The sequence below is a fragment of the Camellia sinensis genome, chromosome 4 (assembly GCF_055761805.1).
Source record: "Camellia sinensis isolate YWXY chromosome 4, ASM5576180v1, whole genome shotgun sequence".
NCBI classification, from domain to species: Eukaryota; Viridiplantae; Streptophyta; class Magnoliopsida; order Ericales; family Theaceae; genus Camellia; species Camellia sinensis.
In genome coordinates, this window is record NC_138964.1 from 20,193,630 (window position 1) to 20,211,967 (window position 18,338).

The window sequence follows — 18,338 nt, forward strand, 5'->3', positions numbered from 1 at the left end:
CAGAAGTCAGTAATGTGACAAGCACATGAATATAAAATAAGGGCAAAAGAGAAAAATCACCCAAATTTCCCGTCTATACACATTTCGTCCTAAAATTTACATTAAATTTTAATTATATTTAACAAAACGCAAATTGTAAACGATTAAGGAGATAAACTAGGGTTTTACAAAAATTAGAATAACGAAACTTTGTTTTCCATGGTAACAGAGTCTTCAATTTCTCTTCTGTATTTTTTTTATTTGAAAAGATTTATTTTCTTACCTCTTGGTTCTAATTTTTAGCATATAAACACATACACACACATATATTGTATTATATAGGGTAAATTACACTTAGCTCCCCTAAGGTTTTTGATAAATACATGAACCTCCCCTGTAGTTTCAATAATTACAAAAACCTTCCTTACTTTAATTGACAATATCAAAATTCTCCCTTTTTTGACTGTCGTTCACACAACTAATCGAAACTGCTGATGTCATTAAAGATAAATTATGAAATGCCCATAATACCCTCAAGTGTTTTGAAATACTCCATAAGCTGAGTTACATAAGATAAAACCCAATTTATTTTCTCTCTCTCACACAGCATTGTGAAACACACCAATAACCAAAAAAATAAATAAATAAAACACAATGTATTCTCTCTCTCTTTCTCTTTCTCTCTATCTATTTCTCTTAGACTTTTCTCTCTGGCATCTTTCCTCTCGGAATCTTCCTTATTTCACAAAGCTAACAACTTTAGCCAAACAATAAAATTAACAATAAACTCAAAAGTTAATTATCTAAAAGTCCTGTTTACAAATGTTATGGAAATTTCGGCCCTATTTAAGATTTTTTGAACCAATAAATTCTATTTAGTAAAATTGAGAATATTATCATTTTTTTAATTTTTAAAATTAAGAACATTATCAATTTTGCATAGTAATGTTCCAGATAATTGTTTCACTACCTAACGAAAAAAAAAAAAACAGAGTATAAAATTAAACGTTTTTGTCTTTCTACATATTGGTTTGATTCAACTATCCAACAAATGAGAGAATATTATTTTTCTTATTTTAAAACTAAGAACATTATCAGTTTTTTTATTTTTAAATTTTTTTTTTCTTTTTTCTTTTTTTCTTTTTTTCCAAGTTTGTACATCAATGTTCCATCATACTCCTTTAAAGACACAAAATTTTTAGTTTTGCACAAAAAAATAAGTCAACTTTTTCAATTTTTTTTTAAAAAGACATTCAGTGTGTTCGGTTTTAATTTTCTGAAAATTTGAGTTTTTTGTTTTTTGTGTTTTTTTGTTTTTAGAAAATATTTTTTTAATTTTAAGCATTTTTTTTTAAACTTTTTTATAGGCACCTTACTTAGATGTATCTAAAAAGTAAAATATTTGTAAAAAAATATTTTAAAAAATCAATAAATACACAAGAATATGAAAAATATCCTAAATTTTTAGATTTTTTTCACAAATATTATATTTTTTAAGTGTATTTTTATTAGGTGTATTTAAAAATTAAAAAAATTGCTTAAAATATGTGGGGGGAGGAATCAGTAAAAACAAAAAATATGAAAAACAAAAAATTTTAATTTTCTAAAAAGTGAATCTTGAGTTTTAAAACAAAACAAACTGTAGTTTATATATATATATTTTGCAGATAATTTTTTTTAAAAAAAAATATTTCAATTTGAAAGTTGATATTTTAAAATTTTAAAAATAAAAATAAATGTAAAATCATCATGTTTCTTTATAGATAATCATAAATGATGAACAATCATTGTTTGAATGAGAATTCCGACTATTAAAAATTTAATGGGACTTCAAAATCCAAATAATCTTACTAAAAACTTAATGAAATATAAGTTCATAAATTAGAATTTGTGTTTAAATGCCTCTAAACTCAATCAAAAGTAAACAAAGCTAACAACTTCATACCAAACAACAATAATCAAACTCACCAACAGCAACTACAATCTTGACGGTTCCCATTTCTTAAAACCCTCAAAAATTTAAAAAAAAAAAAAAAAAACATAGCAATATATATATAGCCACCATCCTTAAACCTAGAAAAATTATAGAATAGAAAAAAAAAATAAATAAATAAAAATTCACAAACCCTTAAAATTTCTTGGAACTTGAAATCACTCAAAGCCATCTTCAATTTAATTCCTCAACCAGGTAGCTCCAAAAACAAGTGACTGTGAATACTTTTTGACCCTTCACGGATTAAACTTACTTTATGGTACATATATATCCAAATCCCCAGTATTCTAATAGATAATATCAACTGTATTACTTACATTCAAAGATATTGCATATAACTTGCAAAAATTATAGAGCATTACTAAAATTTTCAAACTACAGATAGCATTCATTGTTTTTAGAGCATTACTAAAATTTTCAATAACATTTGTAGTAATACATGTAGAGTAACTTAGATTATAGAAACCCATTTTACTAAAACATATACATATACTTATATATATATATATATATATACATATATATATAGAGAGAGAGCCTAAAAAGCTGGGAATCAGAAGAAAGCTACTTTAATGTGGGTTGAATACACCAGCGTTGTAGCTCCGACTCTTTTTCTACCTCTATCGCCCATTGATGGGTTTTCTATGAAATCATTGATGGGTCACTGCAACTCGACTCTTCTTCGACTCATCAAATCTACATTTCCCTCTTCTCTTTTTGTCTTTCATCTCACTGTGTTACTGTGAGAACACTCAATTAGACTTGAGGAAGGCAAAGATAGAGAAAACATTGTCACAAAGGAGGAAGGAAAAGAGAAAGAGAAGAGACAGAGAGGAGGGTTCGATTCCACCGTTAGGGAAGAGATTGAGAGAGAGAGAGAGAGAGAGAGAGAGAGAGAGAGAGAGAGAGAAGCGTGTCGGTGGTGGGTAAGAGGAGGCCAGAGGACACCATTAAGATCGGCATCGCCATAGGTCTAGTGAATCTGCCTTCGGCGGTTGGAGGTAGCGAAGTTAGAGGTTGGTGGAAATGGAGAGTCTGAGAATGAAGAAGGATAAGGTAGAAATTGGGTGTTGAAACGCAAAGGCAGAGGAGATAAAGGTGGCTCATTATCAAATAGAATGAGGTGCATGATAAGGTTGTATGAGGAAGTGAACAAAGGATCATTTCATCTTTTTGCACTCAAAAGAAGGGGTAATATGGTCATTTTATATAGAAAATTAACATTGTTTGTGCAAAATTGACGGAATAAGAGAATCTTGATATTGTCAGTTAAAGTAGAAAAGGTTTCTGTAATTACAAAACCACAAGGGAAGTCTCTATATTTGTTAGAAATATCAAGGGAGGTAAGTGTAATTTCCCTATCATATAACTCTCATATGTTTATCACATGAGATAAAGCATATATTGATGGGAAATGAGAATGATTTTTCTCTTTTGCCCTCATTTTTAGTCGTGTGAAGAAGTGGTTTTGAAATACTCTCTGGATCTTGTAGGGCGCTCTTGATCCTCAGCTAGTCACTTGAAAAGGAACAAACACTCCGGTCGGGGTTACCGGAATTAGCACTCCGACGGATAAGTCAGTGTATACTCTCTTGGTTGCTTATATCTCAAGTTAGTCTTACTTGTTCTCACACCCCTTTTCTTAGCTAATGCTCTTCTTATTTATAGTCGTCCTTGATGTTGATGGTTAGGCCCACCCTTCGTCCAATGAACGATCTCTTATTCGACTGCCTGTTCATATTCGGCCTAGTTTACACTTGATTCTTCGGCCGATCTGGTTATTCGGCCTATCCCTTCGGGATTGAGCCGTATAGTACATGACTTGATTTCCTTCTTTAATCTATTCTGCTTCCCTACGTAATAATAGATTCGGCCCTCACAATTGCCCCCCAAACATCCTACTAATGTTAGTTAGTCGGCATGTTTGGTTTTGGACTTAGGGTCAAAAAAAATACGGCGGTTTCCCTTATTTCAATGCAAGCATCAGAATGCCTACTCTTTTTAGGCATGATTACAATTTTCCGTCCCTTCGTATGCTTCATTCATTTAATACGATTTGAAACCGTGTTGTCTCTTCGTTTGTATGTTTTTTTGAATGAACAAGGTTTCTCATTGCCTGTCAGTTCACCTCCCTCGCTTCACGCCCTCTGTAATTTCTCTTTGTTCTTTATTATCCTCCTCATTTCTTGTAAGTTTTTCTTTCTTCCATTTTAACTCATTTTCCTTGTTTCTTTGCTGTTAAGAGTATCCCCTTTACTTGCTACGATGGCGAAACATTTGAGAGCCCTTCTTTCTGCAGATCGAGTCTCTAGTTTCCATCACCATTTTTCTATTCCTAACGACGTCGATCTGTCACTCTTGGCAGAGAATGTGATTGACACGGAGAGGACTGATGAGAGTACAATCGTCTTTCCTCTCCTGTCAATAGCTGAGGGCGGAGTCCGTTTCCCCCTTCATCCACTTTTGAGGGCTGTCCATCGCCATTGGGGTTTAATCTCTTCTCAGCTGAACGTAAATTTTTACCGAATAATAATGGGGATTGTAGAACTAAACCGACGCCTTAGGCTTAACATTGGAATGCCTGTCATTCGGCATTGTTATGCCTTGGCCAAATCCTCTGGCCGGCAGGGGCGCTATGTCCCCAAGGCTGAGGACACCGACCATCATCTGGTGTCAATGCTTGCCAACTCTGGCATGTGCGTTGATGATGTCATGGTCGTTGTCCGTGGCAACTGGGAATTCGGTGAGGGTGAAGATCGTCAAGATCCAGTGCCTAGGCGAAGAGGCGAATCAGGTGGCCATTTAATCCCCTACGAATTTTTATTAAATATTTGGTTCAAATTCTACATACTTATCGTTTTATTTGTGCAAGAAACGATTTGAAAAAAGTTCTCGTTTCGGCCGACGACGCTATACTTGCGGAGATCAGAGCCGTACTCCAGTTCTTCAGCCGTTCGAATCTCCAAAAACAAGGGAGGGTGGCCCACATTCTTTTGCAATACGAGCCAACCTACACTACTTTTTCGGCCGCAGATAACATTCCGATTCCAAGGGGTGAACAGCACCTTATGGCGCTTGTTTTTTCGAGCTTCAAAAACCTTAGGCAGATCGGTTTTGAGGCTTCGGACTCAGAGCCAGCAGACGAACAAGCAGCCAAAGAGGTCGTTGAGCAATCGAATCAACCATCCCAGGACAGATCCGACGAATTAGAGGAGAAGGTTGACGCGACACTAAATTTGGCTTTTGAAGAAGCTGGCCTTAATCCTCCATCCACTTCTGGCCGAGCGGACGTGTCCTTTGAAGACATTTTCACTGACTTGGGAGACCTACCTGGCTCGTATCCTGACAGCATGGCTGGTGAGTCACTCACTCAAATGGCCAGGCAAAAAAATGCCGAGAGGATGCCTACCCATAGGAGAGTCGAGGCCGAGCAGAATGAACCTCCGCCCTCTCCACCCGACACTAGGGCAGAAACTCCACCTGCTCCTGTTGAGGAGGTGGTTCAGACTGATGTGGCCAAACGGAGCCTGTTGTCGATCAACATGAGAGCCAAGTGACAGAGCAAAGGGGGGAAAAACGTCCAGCCGAACAAGAAACCGGTTATTCGGAAGATCTAGTGGATAAATGGCCATGAATGGAAGATTCAGATCTAGTTGTGCCATTTATAATACAACCAAGGATAAGGAATACGTCGGTTGCTTCCGATGCATCGACTGTGAAAGACCCAGCTGTGGCCTTGAGCTTGGCCTCCTCCATTTCTCTACCGGTTGACAGAGCAATCTTTAGGGCAGAGCACGATCTGTTGTCCATCACATTGGCTGCTCAATCGACAATATTAGTACGTGATCCTTGTTTGTAATTTTGTAAGGCTAATCAAAATAAAATTTACAGTGGCTTACCAATTTCTTGTTTTGTAGGCGGCGGGAAGGATAGCTAAGATTGGCCGTCGCCAACATGACGTTATCGAATAGATCGGCTTTCTCATAGCTGAGGTGGAAAACAAGAAGGGGAAGGCAGTAGAGGCCTCTCTCAGAGCCGATTCTAAGGCCATGAAAGCGGCGATAGAGAGAGCGAGGGCCGATGCCGAAGCAGATAAGGCCAAGACTACTGACCAACTGAGATTGGCCACCGAGGAGAGGGCGAATGCCAACGAAGAAGCGCTCAAATTGGCCATCGAGACAATTGCTAAGCTAGAGGCCAATTTGGAGGAGTCGAAGAGGGCGATGGCAAACGCCGAATCTGAGATTTCCAAGTCATTCCAAGCTGGCAAGGATGCTGCCTTGGAGAATTATGTAGAAGAAGTGCCAAAGTTCGAGAATAGGGGGTTCAAACACGGCTGGGTCAAAGCCTTAGCTGCCGCTAACGTGGTATCAGAGCAGCCGATTCCGCACGAGCAGGTAGACGTTGAGCTGCTGGAGTTTGACCTTAAAGACTGACCTAGAGTCAAAGTATTTTTCATTTTGTTTTGGTATCCTGTGTATGTGGGTTTTGTTATATTTTGTTAGATTTTGACTATTTATTTTTTTGAGAAGCTAACGTAGGGTAGTTTCATTTGTAAAATGACTTCTGTTTGTGCTCAATTTATGAATGAAAATTGCTTTTGCCTTTCTGCCTGATGCATGTACTTGTTAACGGCTAAGTTAGATGTAAAAACATGAAATGTGATGAATGGAACAAACTACTGAATTAATCCAACAGAAACATAACTGTATAGCACTGCAACTTAGCCGAATATATTAGTGAATATGCCTTTGCCCCAGCAAGTTGATGAACAGGACCGCCGAAAAATGGCAGTTCAGGAATTTGCTGCGGCATAGGAACATCCTAACGCATAACTCTGATATTTAGGCTGAATAGATTGATGAATCTGCCCTTGCCTCAACAAAAAAATGGCGGTTCAGGGATTTGCTGGCGCACCATGACAATTCGGCTAGGAGGTCTGATATTTTGGCCAAGTAGATTGATGAATCTGCCATTGCCTCAACAAAATTGATGAACAGCACCGCATAAAAACGGTGGTTCAGGGATTGGCTGGGGCACCGTGATAATTCGGCTAGGAGCTCTGATATTTAGGCCGAATGGATTGATGAATTTGCCCATGCCCCAGTAAGCTAATGAACACGGCCGCCAAACGACGGCAGTTCACGGATTGGCTGGGGCACCATAACAATTTGGCTAGGAGCTCTGATATTTAGGCCAAATAGATTGATGAATCTTCCCTTACCCCAACAAATTAATGAATACGGCCGCCGAATTAATGAACAAGATTATTGATCCACGTCAGTTCATGGCGCAAGGCATTTAAGGGAACGCTTTGGGAACGCTGCATTTGCGATTAAATAAGAAGGGTGGGGGCTGCATTCGTTTAGGGTCCATATTTGTGTCGAAATTCGGTAGATCACAGGAGGGAGAAGAGCAGTGGGTTTGAACTAGATGTCTAGAAGGCTATTTTTCAACAGCAGAGGAGAGGGTAAGACACTAGCTGAGCTAGATTCGGCATGAATCGAGGTGGTGAACTGTTGCGAACGGGGTGTAGGACGTCAAGGGAATGTGAAAAATGCCAGTCCCCGCGTCGTCGAAGTAGGTCACCCATAAGGGAAAAACAGCAACGGGGCAGCTCCCCTCTACCATGCTCGAGAGGAAAAACTAGTGCGACACCGCGCCCATTAAGTTTTGCGATTTTTGTGGGGAACAAACCGATGACGGAAGCGGATTTGATTGTGCATGACCCCAATGTGGTAGTCAAGTTTGCTCGCCAAATTTTTCCACCAGAAGTCCAGCAGTCGATGGTCGGCCGCCCTGATTTCAAAGTGTTTCGGGAGGGCATCCATAGAGCGGTGAAAGGGCTGTATATCGCCTATGAAATCGGCATGCGCCTTTCTGCCGCGTGGCGGGAGATGGAGCAGAAGGATGAACGCATTCAAAGCTTAGAAGCTCGCGCGGAGAAAGCTGAGTGCAAACTAAGAAAGGTCAAAATTGCCGAGACACAATCGGCCAGCCAAGCTAACCTGATTATGGAAAAAAAGGTGACCCAACGGCTTATAAGTCATGCTATTGCCGATCGAGATACGGCAAGCATGTTTGCAATAGAGGTCACAAAGACCAGGGCTTATGAACAAAGCTTAGAACATTATCACGAAAATTGCGCCAAATTCGGAGGCTTTTATCTTGGCCAATCGTAAAAATCCACGAAGGGCGCTCCGAACCCGAAGGCTTACTCGGCCGAATCGTGTCTTGCACGGATGGGGCTCCGGATTCGGAGGCTTTTAACTTGGTCAATCGTGAAATCCATGACGGGCGCTCTGAATCCGGAGACTTACTTGGCCTAATCGTGTATTGCACGAATGGGGCTCCGAATTCGGAGGCTTTTAACTTGGCCAATCGGGAAATCCACGAAGGACACTCCAAATCTGAAGACTTACTCGGCCCAAAAGTGTCATGCATGGATGAGGCTCCGAATTCGGAGGCTTTTCTCTTGGCCAATCGTGAAATCCACGAAGGGCGCTCCAAATCCGGAGACTTACTCAGCCCAATCGTGTCTTGCATGGATGGGGCTCCGAATTCAAAGGCTTTTATCTTGGCCAATCGTGAAATCCACAAAGGGCGCTCCGAATCCGGAGACTTACTCGGCCCAAAAGTGTCATGCACGGATGGGGCTCCGAATTCGGAGGCTTTTCCCTTGGCCAATCGTGAAATCCACAAAGGGCGCTCCGAATCCGGAGGCTAAATCGGCCCAATCGTGTCTTGCACGGATGGGGCTCCGAATTTGGAGGCTTTTCTCTTGGTCAATCGTGAAATTCACAAAAGGCGTTCCGAATCCGAAGGCTTACTTGGCCCAAAAATTTCATTCACTGATGGGGCTCCGAATTCGGAGGCTTTTATCTTGGCTAATCATGAAATCCATGAAGGGCACTCTGAATCCGGAAGCTTACTCAGCCCAAAAGTGTCATTCATTGATGGGGCTCCGAATTCGGAGGCTTTTATTTTCGAACTAAAATTTTATATAATGAGATAAGAACTCTTGTATTATAAAATTAAAAGTTATACACGGCGAACATTCAAAACAAGTTATCATGCCCCACAAGTCGGGTTAATGATAAAATTTACGCAAATACGTGGAATTTCAAGGACGTGACAGACTTCTCCCAGACATGTCTTTGAGCCGGTATGCCCCTGTTCTCGCGATTGAATCAATCTGATAGGGGTCGTCCCAGTTAGGGCCCAGTTTTTTGTCAGCCGGATTCCTGATAGCTGGAAGTACTTTCTTGAGGACCAACTCTCCTGGTGTATAACGACGTAGCTGAACACGTTGATTATATGACTTAGCAAGCTGTTGCTGGTACCGTGCCATGGATGCAAGGGCACGGTCTCGTCATTCTTCAATCAAAGTCAAATCCAAGGCCAACATCATGTCATTTCAGCCCATATCAAAAACTTTGGATTTTAAGGTTGGGAGGCCGATCTTCAGTGGGATGATTGCCTGGGTTCCAAAGCATAAAGCAAACGGCGTTTCCCTAGTGGATTGCCTCGAAGTAGTGCGATGAGCCCACAACACATTTGGTAATTCTTCGACCCATCTGCCTTTAGCTTTCTCCAGTCTCTTCTTGATGCCGTCCAAGATGGCTTTGTTAGAGGCTTCAGCTTGACCATTACTCTATGGATAAGATGGAGTGGAGAAATAAGGCCAAATACCATATGTGCTGCATAATTCTCGGTAGACGCCACAATCAAACTGGGTGTCGTTGTCAGAATGAGTGCTCTTGGAATGCCAAATCGTGTTATGATATTCTTCCATACAAAACGCCTAACATCAGTATCTCGAATGTGTGTTAGTGTCTCCGCTTCGACCCATTTTGTGAAGTAATTTGTCACGACAATCAAGAATCACTTGTTCCCTAGGGCCCGTGGCAATGGCCCGATGATATCAAGCCTTCATTGAGCAAACGGCCATGGACTGGTGATTGAGCTCAACTCCTCAGCAGACAAATGGGTTAAAAGGGAAAACTTCTGGTACTATTCACATTTCTTGCCGTAACACTCGGCATTAGCTCTCATGGTCGGCGAGTAGTACCCCTGTGTTACAGCTCGATGAGCCAAAGAACGCTCACCAGAATGGGCACCGTAACTACCCTCGTGTATTTCAGTTAAGAGTTCTCCAACTTTATCCAGATGAACAAATTCTAGGTATGGACCAGAAAAGGATTTTTTGTAGAGCCTTCCCTGTGGATCTAAGTAGTATCGCAGGGCTTTGTTTCGCAGTTTGTGCGCTTCTTTCTTGTCCGTCGGGAGCTATTCAGAAGATAGAAATGCAGTGATAGGGTCTATCCAACTTGGACCTGATTCTATGATATTGATTTGAATTGACTCTAAGGGGGCAATGCTCGGCTCAGGGATGAATCCTACTTCAATTATCAGTTTAATTTCTGAGTTGATGGCGGAAGCTAGGCAAGCCAAGGCGTCTGCATGTGTGTTCTGATCCCGAGTTATTTGATTTAATTCATGATGGTCGAATTTTGCAAGCAAAGAATTCGCCGTTTTCATGTAAGTTGCCATATGGCCATTTTTGGCTGCGTATTCCCCATTCAATTGGTTGATGACTAGCTTTGAGTCGTAGAAGATAAGCAGATGCCGAGCACCAAAGAGAAGTGCATTCTGTAAGCTGGTTAACAATGCTTTGTATTTGGCCTCATTGTTTGATGTTTCGAAGCCCAGTTTCACAGCTTGCTCGATTATTGCCCCGTCGGGAGCAGTGATCACTACGCCCGCCCCACTGCCACGTTGGTTAGATAATCTGTCACAATACAACTGCCAAACGTCCCCAACGTAAATTCTCCAGTTCGGCTTAGATTGAATTTGATCAGACTTGAAGTCGGCGAGATATCCAGTGAATTCGGCCACAAAGTCGGCGAGCACTTGCCCCTTGATTGAGGTTCTGGGCAGAAATTGAATATCGTACTAGCCAAGTTCGAGAGCCTATTTTGAAACGCGCCTTGATGCTTCTGCACTACAGAGTACTGACTGGAGGGGGTAGTTTGTTAGTATCCCAATGGTATGCCCCTGGAAGTAATGCATCAGTTTTCTTGCTACCATGACGAGAGTAAGGACGAGTTTTTCCAGCGGAAGGTAATGTGTTTTGGCGTCAACCATTGCTTTGCTCTCGTAATAAATTGGCCGCTGCTCTCCAAGTTCTTCCTTTAACAGTACGGTGCTGACTGCCCGGTCGAAAATTGCCAGATATAAAATGAGCGGATTACCTGCCGAAGTGTTGTCAAGAGTGGAACTGATCGGAGGTAAGTCTTCAAACCGTCTAAAGCGACTTTGCACTCGGGGGTCCATTCGAAAGCTTTACCCTGCCGAAGGGTATGAAAGAATTGTCGGCAGCGATCTGTGGAACGACTGATGAACCTGTTGAGTGCAACGGCCATCCCCATCATCTTTTGAACCTCTTTGACCGACCGGGGAGAGCCGAGTTCTAGAATTGCTTTGATTTGCCTCAGATTGGCTTCGATTTCGTGGTGGTTAACAATGTAGCCAAGGAATTTGTTGGATTCGACGCCAAACGCACATTTGGAAGTATTCAGCTTCATTTTTTATATGCGAAGAATGCCGAATGTCTCTTCCAGATCGGCTAGATGAGTTTGCTCTTCTTTGGACTTGACCACTGTATCGTCAATGTACACTTCCATAGGACGGCCGAGTTGCTCCTTGAACATGGCAGTGACTAATCTTTGGTAGGTTGCCCCCGCATTCTTCAGCCCGAAAGGCATAACCTTATAGCAATAGGTTCCTCTTGGGGTGAGGAATGCAGTTTTGTCTTGGTTCTCCGTATGCATTGAAATTTGATGGTAGCCTCTGTAGGCATCCAGGAAGCTCATACGTTGATGATGTGCCGTTGCATCTACGAGTTGATCTATTCTGGGGAGGGGAATGTAATCCTTGGAACAAGCTTTGTTTAAGTCCGTGCAATCCACACAAGCATGCCAAGTTCCATTTTTCTTCTTTACAACCACAGTATTCGATAGCCATGTAGGATAAGTCACTTCGCGGATTACCCCGGCATCAATCAACCGGTCAACTTCTTCAACAATGGCAGCAGTGTGTTTCGCGGCTGACCGCCGGCTTTTTCTGAATAATCGGATTGCATTTGGGATCAACGTTTAGACAGTGCTGAGATATAGATGGATCCACCCCCGATATCTCATATGGTGACCATGAAAATACATCAAGGTTGTCAAGTAAGAAGGATATTAGCTCTTGCCTGTCGACTTTATTTAGGATAGCGCCGACCATAAAGAACTTGTTAGGATTCCCATCAATTTCAACTCGATCCAGGGCTCCGGTTGCCTTTTCACTTGGGAGCCGCCCAACGTCGTCGAGGCTCTCTTGATCTGGCACCTCAATTGAATTCACTTCCAACTCTCTTGGTGTCTTTGTGGCAAGAAGATAACATGCTTGGGCAGATTTCTAGGAACCTCGAATTTGTTCAATACCGTGTTCAGTCGGAAAGCGAAGTAGTTGATGATAGGTGCCGGGCATGGCTTGCATTGTATGCAGCCAAGTTCGTCCCATGATGAGATTATACAGCGAAGGAAGCTTGACAACCAAAAATTCTACATCCACTGATTGAGAGCCCGCCCGAACTGGTAATGTAATTTTGCCCAACAGATATTCCTGATTAGCGTTGAAGCCGAATAACGGATAATGAGCTGGAGACAGGTCCAACTCAGTGAAGCCGAGTTTGATGAAGGTCTTGTAGTACATAACTTCCGAGGTACTCTCCTGGTCAATGAGAACACATTCAATAGTGAATCGATTTACGCGTAGTTTGATGACCAAGGGATCAATGTGGGGGACCGTTACGCCAACCAAATTAGAATTGTCGAAACTAATACTCGTAGCTTCATAGGGCCGTTTCGCTAGTGTGATTTTCTTTTAGGGATTAGGATGCGACTGAATTATATGTACCGCGGATGCCGTCGGCAAGCTATATATCACATGGATGACGCCGAATGGAGGTGAATCTTGCCGTAAGGCAACTGTTTTGGTTGAGTTACCTTTCGGACGTATTGCTTAAGACGACCATCTTGTACCAACTCCTCAAGGTAATCCTTTAACGCATAACAACTGTCGGTATCATGACCGTGGTCTTTGTGATATTCGCACCGCATATCCCGTCTTCTCGTGTCGGGAGGTCCTACCATCTTGGATGGCCATTTAAAGAATGGAAGGTGTTGAACTTTAGACATAATCGTGCTGATCGGCTCCGACAACTCCGTATATTTCTTGTTCGTACGCCTTATGCGCCTGTTGTCCACTTGAAGTTGTTCATTAGCTCGGTGTGAACATTGGTCATTTGATCGGCGCGAATCTCGTCTTTTGTCTCGTTTAGCCCGATTCTGTGATTCAGGGCTCCGTGATGGTACATAATTTATCAGCTGGACAATTTCAAATGGGGCCGTCTTGCTAGCCTTGTGCCTGGCTTTAACCCGCAGGGTGTCATCTTCCACTTTGCAGTATTCTTCGACTTCCTTCATTAACAACCAGACTGTTTTGGGGGGCCTTCTGGTCAAGGAGCTGCGAAGGGCACTATTAGGGTGCAATCCCATTTTAAAGGTGGTGATGGCCATGGAGTCATTGCAAGCATCATCTATGAGATTAAAGCATTCCCAATAGCGCGCCGAATACGCACGTAGGGTTTCCCCTGGTTGGATTTGCATTGCCCAGAGAGAATCGGCCTGCTTCGGCTGGACCTCATTAGTGATGAACCTTGCTCTGAAGGATTTTTGGAGTTTATAGAAGCTCTTAATCGATGCCGGTTCCAATTTATAATACCATCTAACAACCAATGGTCCCAAACTGCTCGAAAATATTCGACACATGAGGGCCTCGTCGTCTGCATGAAGTGTTATGGCTTGCTTATAATGACGAATGTGATCAGTGGGGCCCGATTTTCCATCGTATAGGGTGAACGATAGAGCTTTGAACTTTTTGGGTAGCACCACCCTTGCAATCTGTCGCACAAAGGGGTCATGTTGATCCTCTTCGTCTGAATCATTTCTTCTTCTCTTATTCCGTGCACGCGGACTTCCTTCGGAAGAACTGGAGACTTCGACTCGTCCCTTCTTTTTAGAGTCTGGAGATGATGAGTCAGAATCACTACCACTATCATGTCTTCGAATTCGAGGTCGTCGACCATCCTTTCTCAGAGGTCGTTCTGGATCTTGGCGCGCGACCTGTTGGGATTTTGCCACCTCCAAGGCCAAATCCTGTCGGAGGCGCTCGTTCTCTGCCATCATGTTTTCCAACCTTCATTCATTCTGCTTCGCCTGATCCATAATCGCTTGCATTGTCTCATGTACTGATGTCGAGGGTAAGTCGAAGTTCAAGGCTCTTCGTGCAGCAATATTCTCTGGCCCAAGCATGTTGCTTGGAGTGGTGTCATCTCGTGGCGTAAGGTCGTCAGTGACTACCGGAGGATCTTTCGTCACGCCCGCCATATATGTGTTGGAGTACTCCCACAGACGGCGCCAATTATAGAGAAGTGGTTTGGAAATACTCTATGGATTCTGTAGGGTGCTCTTGATCCTTAGCTAGTCACCTGAAAAGGAATGAACACTCTGGTCGGGGTTGCCGGAATTAGCACTCTGACGGATAAGTCAATGTATACTCTCTTGGTTGCTTATATCTGAAGTTAGTCTTATTTGCTCTCATATCCCTTTTCTTAGCTGATACTCTTCTTATTTATAGTTGTCCTTGATGTTGATGGTTGGGCCCACCATTCGTCCAACGAACGATCTCTTATTCGGCTACCTATTCATATTCGGCCCGGTTTACACTTGATTCTTCGGCCGATCTGGTTATTCGGCATGTCCCTCTGGGATTGAGCCGTATAGTACATGACTGGATATCCTTCTTTAATCTATGTAGCTTCCCTACGTAATAACAGATTCGGCCCCCACAAGTCACATGTTTGTTACATGACTGGATTATGTTAAAAACTTAAATAATAGAGTAATAGAAGGGTAAAATTGATACTTAACCAGAAGTGTGTGGGGTTAATTGTTATGCCCAAAGTATGATTTGACCAAAAGTGCAGGGGGTTGACTGCCACGATTAGGGCTGCACAAAATACCACCCAATTCGATATAACTATACCGATCAACATCAATCTGCACCGCTCTATCCACTAACCACTTTTTAAACTTTAAAATTTATAATCCGCCTTCAAAACCATGTCACTCCACTATAGTTAATACATATATATTTTTAATCTATAATAAAATATCAAAATAAAAATAAATGTGAGAGAGATGTAATATGTGAAATTTATTATAAATTAGTAGTTATATATATATATATGTGTGTGTGTGTGTGTGTGAGAAAAATATTATATAAAATTAGTTTGTATTATATATATGAAAAATATTTTGCAAATTAGTATTATATATTATTCAAAAGTTTGATAATTAGTTAGAATATTTTTCAATCTGTCAAACCACCCAAACCGCTCAAACTGCAATTTGCTAATCCGTTAATCAGTCATTCAGTTTATAATTTTACTCTTAAACTGTCCGAATCGCACTGCGCACACCCCTAGTCACAATTTCATGTATATAGATTAAAGTAAGATTTGATACAAAATATAATTTATCCTTTTTCATCATTTCTAAATCCATGTTTTGTTTTCCTAATTAAATTGTTATATTCGTGCGAGCATCTTCATGACTATGATGATTGGATTTGGAGTAAGAACACGCCTTCACGTTTAATGATAATACTCTCAATTAATTTCCAAACTTGATGAGCCGATCTTGAACTTAGACATACGTGTCCTTGAATGTATAGCCTTTTAAGGCCTCGCGATGCCTTTCCTCTTTTTTTTCTCTCAGATTTTTTTATGCAAGTCATTACTCGGCTTTCATGTACCAAATCAAACAAATCACGTATTTTGAAATATTAAAAGAGAACAATCTTCATTCTGTTAAAATTAGAGAACATCAACCTCCACCACAACAAATTAAAATTTTAGACACAAAATCACCTTTTGGGGACGGAATACTTTTGTTATCAAAAGTGACATTATTATATTTTCAACCACAAAATTGAACATTTAGTGATGAATTATTATTTTGTTGGGACCAAAATTCTTGTCTCAAAAAATAAATTTTTTTGGGACAAAATTATTTTGTCTCTAAAAGTGCGTTTGTTGGTAACAGTATCAAAATTTTGTGTTTAAAAGTTTTCTTTTTTTCTTTCCGAGACGACCTTTTAACGACTATATATCCTCGCGATGATAGCAATTAGTTCCTAAATATTTTTTACAGCAAAATTTTCAGTTTTATTGACAAAAAGTTTGGCTCCTGATTTCATTTGGTAATTCAGGTTAGGACTAAAAAAGCATAAAAGATAAAATAAGCTAAATAAGCCAATAACACAATGTTACATCTAAACTATAATCATTTCACTTTTTCTCTCACAAAATTAAAAAAAAAATTAAAAAAGTCAAATCAAGCAAATTTTTAATACTAAAAAAACCAAAAAGGTAACCAAAAATGTCTATTGCCAACCACTAGAAGTCTTATTTGTTGTAGCTCACAACAATTACTCACACAATTTTGAAAGAGATTTGGATATAGAAAGTCTTTCACTCTTGCTTTTCTTATTGCATTCTTCTTATTCTTTCATTACATGGATTGCATGATATAAAAAAAATCCTGAAACAACTCTTCATGTGGACATTAATATTATTCATCACAATATTAAGACCTATTTACTCCACTATTTTGTAACAAGCTAATGCCTATTATTTGCATTCCATTATCCCTCCATAACTAGCATAACCAAACATTGAAAAATATCACTCTTAATAATAAAAATTAAGTTTGTTATATGGATAAATTACAACAGTAATCCCTACATTTTGGTTTTTGTGTCATTTTAGTTTATGTAATTTTGATTGACTCGATTTTGATCTTAAATTTATGATTCTGTCTCAATTTGGTCCAATTGGTATAACTTTTATCATTCATTTTTTTTTTTTTATGAAAAATATGTACGCAAGTGTCATGTGTCATATTTTTAAAGATAAAATTATAAACTTACCCAATTTAGTAAGTTAACCTCAACCAATTTAGTGATGATTTTTCTTAAAAAGCATAAATGATATTATGAACTAAACCAAATTGACGCAAAATTTAATATTAATAGCTAAAATCAAGTCAATTAAAAATATAGAAATCAAAATAATATAAAGAGTATAATATAAAGATCACCGGTAATTTGCCCTTATTATATTTAATAGGGACCAAAATTTTTTGTCCTAATACTTTTTCAAGGGGTCATGCCCCTGCAAACCGTTGAGAATACATTGGGTATACATGACATCTTCTACATATTTTCATGGCTCTGCTGTAATGGCCGCTCCAAAATTATTTTGGCCATCAAATCCTTCTCCAAGTGAACTGCCCAAAAGATTTCCACCTTCCATTTTATCTTACTTCCAAAAGAGGTCATTAAACTACTCATTCTTCAATGTATTTTGAATCAGCTTTAAAACTTTTTTTTTTCCTTAATACAATTCATTTCTCTTATTTCAATTAGTTTAGAGCGTCTCTAATTCACCCTTTATATCTTCATATTTGAAGAAATTTTAGCTTCAGCCCATCCACTAAAATCATCTCCGTTTAGGAGAAGGATGAGTTAATCCTTCAAATATAGAGGGAGTTTCAAAAATAGAGAAGGATTTCCATAACACTATTCATTTTATATTTTGATTATATTAGAAATAGCTTTTAATATGTAAATTTATTTTTTATAAAATTGGTATTATTAAAAAGAGTAAAAATAATATTAAATATATTTAACAAAAAATGAAAATTAAATATTTATTAATGAACAAAAATTATTCACTTTTTAATGAAAATATTTTGGAGAGAAATCTTTAGAGAATAAAATTATGATTTTGGTTAGAGTTTGGGTGAATAGTGATGTTAGATTTTTGTAATTGGTAATCTCGTTTGACAAAACTCATTTGAATTATAATTTTATTCGCTTTTTTGTTTCAGTAAGAATGTGAGTGTTTAAATGCGAATCCAACCCGAATTATACTTATGAAAAGGAGTTAGTGATCGTGAGAGCCTTTCATGCTTGCCACTTTGTTGACTATGTACATGGATCGCTTTAGCGATGAAGTTGTTTGACGACTCTAGCAGTCATTTGTGCGCTCGAGCGGTGAATGACATCATCTAGTATTTTTGCAGAGTAGACTGAACTTCTGAGAGAATCTTTTATGCGCTCGAGCGGTAAAGTCTTGGCTCGAGCGATGGGCACGCATTTTAGTGAGTTCATTCAAGCGATGAAGTGGTTG